The following is a 9549-nucleotide window of genomic DNA, read 5'->3' as shown; positions in this document are numbered from 1 at the left end:
TGGGAGCAGAGGAGAGATCACACCTCAGCAGGGCACATCCTGTCCTGGCTGAGCCCCACCTGCATCTCACAGAATCAGAATCACAGAATCACAAATGGCCTGGGTTGGAAGGGACTTCAAGGATCATAAAGCTCCCACCAGCCCCACCACAGGCAGGGCCACCAACCTTCCTATTTAGTACTAGATCATGTTTCCCAGGGTCCCATCCAACCTGGCCTTGAACACCACCAGGGACGGGGCATCCACAGCCTCTCTGGGCAGCCTGTTCCAGCACATCACCACTCTCTCTGTAAAGAACTTCTCCCTGACATCCACCTTAAATCTTCCCTCCCTAAGCTTAAAAGCATTTCCCCTTATCTTGCTGCAATTTACCCTTCCAAAGAGTTGACTTCCCTCATGTCTGTAGGATCTCTTTAGTTATTGAAAGGCTCAATGAGGTCACCCCACAGCCTTCTTTTCTCCAGGCTGAACAAGCCCAGCTCCCTCAGCCTATCTTTGTAGGGGAGGTGCTCCAGCCCCTGATCATCTTCATGGCTCTCCTCTGGACCCTCTCCAACAGCTCTCTGTCTTTCTTGTGCTGGGGGCTCCAGACCTGGATGCAGTACTCCAGATAGGGCCTCACAAGAGCAGAGTAGAAGAGGACAGTCACCCCCCTGCCCTGCTGGCCACTCCTCTTCTGATGGAGCCGATTGCTTCCCAAGCTGCAAGAGCACACTGCTGGCTCATGTTAAATTTTTCATCCATTGGGACCCCCAAGTCCTTCTCTGCAGGACTACTCTCAAGGATGGCTCCTTCCAGTCTGTATATATGCCTGGGATTCCTCTGACCCAAGTGCCAAATCTTGCACTTTGCCGTGTTGAACTTCATTAGGTTCACCCGGGCCCACCTTTCAAGCCTGTTGAGGATTTCCTTCCATGGTGTCAACCGCACCACTCAGCTTGGTGTCATCAGCAAACTTGCTGAGGGTGCACTCGATTCTGTCATCGATGTCACTGATAAAGATGTTAAAGAGCACCGGTTCCAAGACAGACCCCTGGGGGACGCTGCTGTTACTGACCTCCACCTGTACATAGAGACATTGATGACCACCCTCTGTCTGCAGCCTTTCAACCAATTTCTTATCCATTGAATGGTTCATCCATCAAATCCACACGTCTCCAGTTTGGAGATAAGGATGTGCTGGGGGACCATGTTGAAGGACTTGCTCAAGTTCATGTAAATGACATCAGTCACCTTCCCTTTGTCCACCAATGCTGTCTCTCCATCATAGAAGGCCACCAGATTGGTTAGGCATGACCTGGTGAAGCTGGCTGTCTCGGATCACACGCTCATTCCTCATGTGATCAAGCATGTCATCCAGGAGGATCTGCTCCATGATCTTCCCAGGCACAAAGGTGAGACTCACCGGCCTGTGGTTCCCCTCATCCTCCTTGCACCCTTTCTTATAAATGGGAGTGACGTGACCATCCAGTCATCCAGGACCTCCCCTGACAGCCATGTCTTTTCAAATATGATGGAGAGTGGCTCAGCAACCACCTCAGCCAGCTCATTCAAAACCTCTTGCTCAGACAGAGCATGTGAAGAGCCCTTCAGCTCCTTGTGCTGAGGGATTTTGGTGGATTTATAAGAAGACACAGCAGTAGCAAGATTTGTGGTGTTGCCTGTGGCTATTGGGTATCTTCCCCCCCACTGTCCCCACTGACCAGGACATCCAGTACCTTATTTCTGAAGTTGTTGGTGTTACCCAAACAGTGGCATCGCTGCCTGTATTAACTTGGGTGGATCACTAAGGGTTTGCCTTAATCTGCAGATTGCACTGTATCAGTGTGGGGAAGGTATAGCAAACCTGTTGCAACAATTTGGCATTACCAAAGAAACTGTACTGATACTAGCACCTGGCAGCATGAGTATAACAGAGTCAGTGCAGAAAAGAAGTTCTTAGTTAAAACAGTTGGCACAGGCTGCCCAGAGAAGTGGGTGAGGACTTCATGATCTTAGTGATCTTTTCCAACCTTAATGATTCTATGATTGTATGGGTTCTGATAGGAATACCGAGAGGCATTAAAATATGGGATGTCTTTCTCTCTATCTATAAAATGAATTAACAGTATCACTTCCTTTCTCCCAGTTATATGAGTTGGGGTTTTTGTTTGTTTGTTTGTTTGTTTGTTTCACCATGTTTGTTTCCTCTGCAGTTTCAACAGAACGAAATGCTTGTAGAATATGTACAGATACAAAACAAGGGGTTTGCAATTTTGCAGATACAAAGATAGACATGTATCTGGATTCTTGATTCCTGGTTTACTGCTCTGAATTTAAATTACTATATCAGAGACCTTTTTGCATGCATTAAGAAAAATGCCTTTTAATTTTGCTTCATCTCGCATTTACCTATTGGCATTTTTTTTGTGGACCTCCTTTGACCTGTGAATGAGAAAAATGTACTCTCACTTTTTGTCAAATTAGCCTAAAACATTTTGAGAAAGCAAGAGAGAGAGATACAAGTGGTTGTGGATCTTCCCAGCTGTACCAAATATAATTGACATGTTTTTCCTCTTTTTCTAGTTCGCAAAAGTAATTTCTTCTAAAACAGAAAAAAGGACTAAAATCAGACAACAAATGCCCTAAAAATCTGAGTATATGGCTCCAATTGTTCTCCCATGTCTCATGCCAGACACACGTCTTGTAGATCTTGGGCTTTTATCTCATCCAAACTTGTTTGGCATTAGAGCTTCTGAAGATTTTGAAGACAACAGATAAAACAGTGCTCAAGAGAGACTCTTTTTTGTTGTAAAGCACTGAAGAAACACTAGGGATTTATTTGCATGTCCAGAAAGAGGGCTGGCTACCCTTTGGTGTGTCTTGCGTGGCCAGCCCCACCAATCTGCTTCGTAAAACTTCCTCCTAAAATTCCTGCAGCTAGATGAAATTGATCGATGCAATATGATTGTAGCTATGTGAGATTCTGTCTGGTTTAATCCTGCGTGACATCAGTAATCACTGTGAGCTCTCCACAAGCTACTTTTCCTTACTAGCCAGATGAATGCTCTTTATGTTTGCTCTAATGAGATTGGAACTGACGATACCAAGTTTCACCAATTTCTTTTCCCTTTGGAAAGAAACGTGTTTTTAGTTATTTTGTTTTCAAAGCAAGGTCCCTTGTACTGTGCTGCAATTGTTTCTCAAGAAGCACAGTTTTTGTACCAGTAGTACTTTAGGCCAGTTATGTGAAGCAAAAACTGCCCAACCCAGCCACCCCCATTCTGTGAATTTTGTTTGTGTCTCTGTGGCTCTTCAACATGTCCTTTTCTGGTAAAGTCATTTCATTAATGCCAGTAAGCAGGAACTGCTGAGTGTGCAACACTTTAGAAAAACTGTTTGCTTAATTGAGAAACTAAATGCAGATATAGAAACCTTAAGTCACCATTCTAATTGTCAATAAGGTGAAAGAACCACAGCTAGCATTTTTAGGCTTTGGACCTTCAGCAGTGTGGGTTTTATTTACATGTTTTAACTTGCTGCTATGCTCAGCACTGCAAGGGTGAAGATCTGCTTCTTTAAAGATGGTTGGGTAAGTATTACTGTAGAAATAAATTTTCTATAAATTAACTCAACATTTTTAAGGGGTGCCTTCTATTACTTACAGGATTAAAGATAAGGTCCTTATATGTATTGAAAGTTGGACTCCAAAGTCTATTTTTAAAAATTCTTTAGTTCTTTTTGGTGGTTGGTCTTGTCCCCTTCCAGGTTAGGCTCCAGGACCTGTGACATGTAGCTAGATGTTGATAAAACACACTTTCTCCATTACACACTGCCTGGATGTGATTCATTTCAGCCTAGGAGCTGTGTGATACCCTGTTCAACCTGTTCTGTTAAGTGGCTGTGTATTTCTTAAAGGTTGTTGTTATGCTTGTTGATTTGTGCAGGGCTCCAGCCAGCCTGAGGTTTGCAGCATAGAATCATAGAATATCTCAAGTTAGAAGGGCTCATGAGGATCACTGAATCCAACTCCTGCATGGCCCAAGCAGATGGCCATATGTCTTACCCTGACCTCTCCAGCTGCACTGATACTTCCCAGGGCTGCAGCCACTAAGGGAAGAATGACTGTCAAGTACCCTACTGCATAACTACCACATATTCTGTTTCCAACCAGAATACTCAGTCTAGACTGAGGGGAGTAGGATCCCTACATGATGCATGGACAAGCTTGTGTTTCACTGGTAGGAAATCCTACCAGTCACAACTAAGAATCTGTGTGAGAAATAAATGCTAAGCAAAAGGATTTACTGAGCAAAAGAGTCATTTAGAAATTGCTATCTGCCAAAACCAGAGAGGTAGAAGAGAGAGAGCCACAGTCCCAGAACTAACAAGCCTTGCTTCTGTCCAAGTTGTCCAGTGCTCATTATTTATTGATGTGCTTATTACTTATTGATGATAAGTCATACCCTGGCTGCTAGAAGAAGTAGTTTGCACCTCATTCCTAAATACTTGAATAGAGCAGTAGACCTGTGGGGACACCCTTGGAAAACTATAGGGCTGGGAAGTAACTTCTTGGTCATATCAGCAATTCAGAGTAGATGTGAACTTGCAGAGGATGAATACTTGATTTATAGCTTTCCTGCAGAGGGAAATGTGTGGTTCCAAGGTGAAGCCAAGATGTCATACAGAACAAACTGCTTGATGGAGAGATAAAGGCCATTCTGCAAAGCAGAGATAAACCAACCTGACAATACTGATATCTTTATTTTCTTCTGCTGGTACTCTTCCACTTCATGTAAACTTTAACTTGAACAAAACAAGACCAGAGAACTGAATTCCTTCCAAGTGAGCAAACATCATGACCAGTTGTAATAGCTCAATATTGAACTTAATCTGTAGCTCAGTTGATATTTAGTTATTTCATCAGAAGTGTTGTATCTCCAGTACAATTTACTGGTTCCATTTCAGACTCATCCTTAATATTTTGCTTGTTTTAAAATTAGTTTTCCACTAATCCATTTTTTAGAATAAAGTTCACATTTCTAATTCAGAAGAAAGTTATTAATATTGGCAACTTTCTATACTCTAAGTTTATTTTAAAATCATTTTTATACAATAATGAATATTACAGTAAAAATCTTTGGTAAAAAATATTTACAAAATGGAATTGAAGGCAAATTGCCACACTTGGGGCACATGAGCTTTGTTTCAAGAGCCAGAAGCTGGATAACTGCTATCATAAGTATGTATGGAGATGGGCTATGTAATCTCTAAGATTACTCTAGTTACAAAGAGCTGAAGGCTGGGGGCTGTTAGGAACCCATTAGGCATAGAGGATCAATTCAGTTTATTAAGCAGTTGATGGCACAACTACTTGTCAAAAAGTGTGTAGGATCAAAGAAAGGATGCTATTGAAGGATGCTGTGCATTGTGTCTAGGCTTTGAAGGTTGATCATGCTGAATATGAAGCTTGGCAAAGACCCTACTAGAGACAAAGGAAGGGCTGTTTATCTTCTTAATCCTAGTATTATATAGACTTGATATTTTTACTGTAGTGTAGCTATTTTAAAATATGTAAATTAAATTTTGAGTGCTTTCCATGTATCTTGATTACTAAGTTATAAAGTCATCTTCTGAACAGAATGATACAAGAATTAAATATGACAAGAATAAAAAAGCTGCATAATATCAAAATCTCAATGTAGAATTTCACTGTATGTCTCTTTCTACTGTAGCAACCAGGGCACAAGGGCAGTATGAACATGTGGCCCTTTGTTTGATCAAGGATAATAATCAACTAAGCCAAAAGGAAGGGAAGTAGATTTTCCTATTTCAATCGCTAATATAATCTACATGTTTCCAATTGTGCAACCATTGCTACATGCAGCATTGTTAAATGGGAAGAAAACTGTGCAAATAATAAAGAACCCAGAATATGGAGAAAGAGCTAGTGTCACTAATCTAGTGTCACTAATTATGAAATGAGTATGAAGTCCTGCGTTCCTCCATTTCAGATCCCAGCCTTGCTTTTTTCGTGCTTTCCCTGTTCATGTCTCTGTTGGCAGGCTCAGGTCCTAGTGAGAATTGATTTTGCTGAGCCTTGAAATCTCTACAAATGTCTGGTGACCATGGAAGCAGCATGGTCTTGTCAAGATCTGCTGTCATCATCCCAGTAATGTTGACTATCTGAAGTTTTATCATTAGCAATGCTGCAGCATCTCACTAGAGGCTATAGATACCTATAGTCATTTTAGTTCAAGAATGTTTGAATGGAGAGTGCTCTGAGCAACACAGATTAACAACCTAACCTTTCTCTTTTTAATGAAATACTGTAGGGCCTTATGATGAAAGAAAAGGCAATATTTTTGTCAGAATTATTCTGCCTATGCTCAAATTTGAGGTTTTTTTTTTTTTTTTTAATTAAGAAAATTGTGGAAAAAGCCAGCCTCTAGCATCCATCACCACATGTTAATGTATGTGTATAAATGTATAATTAAAATGTATAATTTAAACAAGTCTGGCACTTCCTTTGATCATGTATTTCCTCATGGCTATGCTAATCTTCTGGAAAAACATCTAAATTATCTTCTTGTTCTCTGTACTTCTGCTTTAACTCACCAGGAATGTTGCTTATCACACTTTCCATTACTACCTTCTCCTCTTCTTATTCTGACATTTTTTTCTCTCCATCCATTGTCTCTTCCTGATAATATACTTAGACATTTAGACATTTTTCTGTTTGTGATATGAACCTACTAATACTTTTATCACAACCTAAATTTGGTGGCTGTCCTTATAATTAAATTTCCAATTTCTCCCCAGCACAGATCTTGCCTTCATATTTGAATGAGATAATCAGGTGAGCCCTGAATCTGGCATCAGATGCAATCCTTAATGCCAAACTTGAATCTTGTATCTAGTGCCAGCGTTATCCCCTAAAATACTTAGGTGATTCCTATGAGCAATGTTTCGTTAAAATGGACTTGAAACTAATTTAAAATCTTCTTCTAGCCCCAGGAATAAACTAAGTTTTTCAATCAATGTTGCCTGTCCCATCTGTCCAAAATCTAGAAAGACTAGATACTAAAACAAAGCCTGACATAACCCAGTCAATTACGTGCAGCTAATGGGCCATGTCCACAATGGTCCTTATCCTGCCCTGATGACTTCCTTCATTCTTGCAAATAACTTGGGTTAACGAGGCTAAAGCAACGTAAAACACAACCCTAAATGTAAGCCTGTCTAAGCATAAGACGTGCCCAGTAGTAACATTAGGAACTACTTTGAGACTCTCATTGTAGGAGTTGCCCTCTTTTTTCCATACTGTCTCCAAGACTTAACATTGATCCTGGTTCACACCACTACTGATCTACTCCTAGCCTTTTATTTGGATTCTTACCTGAAGCGAATGATTATGTAGTGATTTTTACTAATTTTAGGAATGAGTATAGATCCTTAAATGTCTTATATCCATAATTAGTTCAGATTTATCAGTTTATGTTGGCCTAACTACGACTTTAAATTCCCCAGTGCCAGCCTCAGGCATCTAATTGATGATGGGGTCTAGAACTTCAAATTATTCTCACTCTGAAAGTTCCTTCTAAGTGTGACTCCAGTCTTGTCTTCTTCTATCTCTAAACAAAAACTCCAGATCAATTTTTTATCTTCTTCTAAGACTACACCTTGAGGGAATCATAACTAGATCAGATAGTCTGGTAATAAGTTTCACAAAAGCTCAATAGTCCCCACTAAATGCAGAAGCAACCCACTTTTACCAGTTGTGGAAGCACAAGCCTTTTTTTCTTGCTCCCTGGCGGATCAGAGTAAGAACATCGGTTTTCAAAAACTCTCTCATTTATTTGATTTACTAGCTCTAATCCCAATTGATTTGTGTTTCTGCTATTACAGAATCACAGAATCACAGAATCACCCGGGTTGGAAGGGACCTCAAGGATCATGTAGTTCCAACCCCCTGCCTAGCAGGGCCACCAAACGTACACATTCAGATCAGGTTGCCCAGGACCCCGTCCAACCTGGCCTTGAACACTTCCAAGGAGTGTTGGAGTAAATAGTAAATTAATTTTCCTCCTTAGGTCGTTGCCGCTGCTTTTTTTTTCTCTTTCTTTCCCTCTTTGTTCCCTTTACCCTCTCCTCTCCCTTCCCCTTTTTGGGAAACACAGATCTACAGATAACCACGACACAGTGTAACGCACAAGTCCATTGTGGAGCATAAATTACGAACCAGTTATGCCAAGCCAGTGGCTCAGTGCAAGTTCTTTCCAGTTTAGTCCTCTGAAAGTACAAATAATTTCACTGTGCATTCTCTACGTATTTGAAGGTAAATGCAACATTTGAGTCTAGAGCAAAATTTCCATGGTCCTGTCTTCTGTGAACAAGAATTGCACTTCTCTTCCAGCACAAAACATGTAAATTTCCCCACTGCACTGCTAGGCACAGAGTCATGTCACACAAGTCAACATGTTCTTCTCTAATATTGCTTCTTCTCGCTGGATCAAATTTGTATTAGAAACAGTTTTACATTAGAAGTGACAGCAGATTTGACTTGTTCATCCCATCTGTTTCACCTCTGTTAGCACCAGTTCAAATTCAATGATACTGATAAATAGACCAGAAAGATTTCATTTTTCCCTTCTCACAGAAAAACAAAACAAATACACACACACACAAAATCTACTTTTGAGTCATACGCATTTGATGTAGATTGTACTTGATATCTACTATTTTCTGTCTCAGATTTTCTGACACATATATATTATAAACAACATATTGATGCATACATAAAATTGTAACTACATACCAAGAACACCAAGTCGCCACTCACAGAATCATAGAATATTCTTAGATGCAAGGAACCTATAAGGATTATTGAGTCCAACTCCTGGCTCCACTCCTTTCTCAACATTATTTACCATGATGCTGCTAAACAACCAAAAGTAAGAATCTTCCCATGAGTTAGCCCCAAGAACTGAGTGATTTAGTTTCCCACGGATAAAACTTCTTGGATTCATCAAACTACGTATTTGACAGGTCATAAAGTCATAACATGACAATTTCTCATTTGATCTTGCTAGATACAACTGTCACTTTTTTTTTTCTTTGTTATGCAATACTTTGAGAGATTTCTCTTTGAATATTGGGGTGGCTTGATTTTTTTTACTGCTCTTTTCTTCTTCCTGCTGTTGATAATGAACTGTGATTTACAATAGTGAGATACTTCATGCTACTCTGAGTTTTGCAGTCATCATGATAATCTGCACATTTAATGGTAGACTATTCTTTCTTATCTCAGATGGAGTACAGATAAATTAGTTTATGTCCCCCAAGACAAAAAAATAAAAAAAATAAAAAGAACGTGAAATGGTGGACATAAAAAAATGACTGGAAATGATGCATATAAATTATGTACGAGTCACTATGTACCATCAACTGTGCTTTTTATGTAGGACTCGATGGACTAAGACTCTGTTGGCTAGTGGCTGTCTACTTCCTCTTAATTATACATATTTACTCATATAAATTCAATCATCTAGAAGTTTCCAGTTTAAAGTA

Source organism: Tympanuchus pallidicinctus, unplaced genomic scaffold, assembly GCF_026119805.1.
Source record: "Tympanuchus pallidicinctus isolate F22 unplaced genomic scaffold, pur_lepc_1.0 scaffold1, whole genome shotgun sequence".
Classification (NCBI taxonomy): Eukaryota; Metazoa; Chordata; class Aves; order Galliformes; family Phasianidae; genus Tympanuchus; species Tympanuchus pallidicinctus.
Note: the sequence above shows the minus strand (reverse complement) of the source record.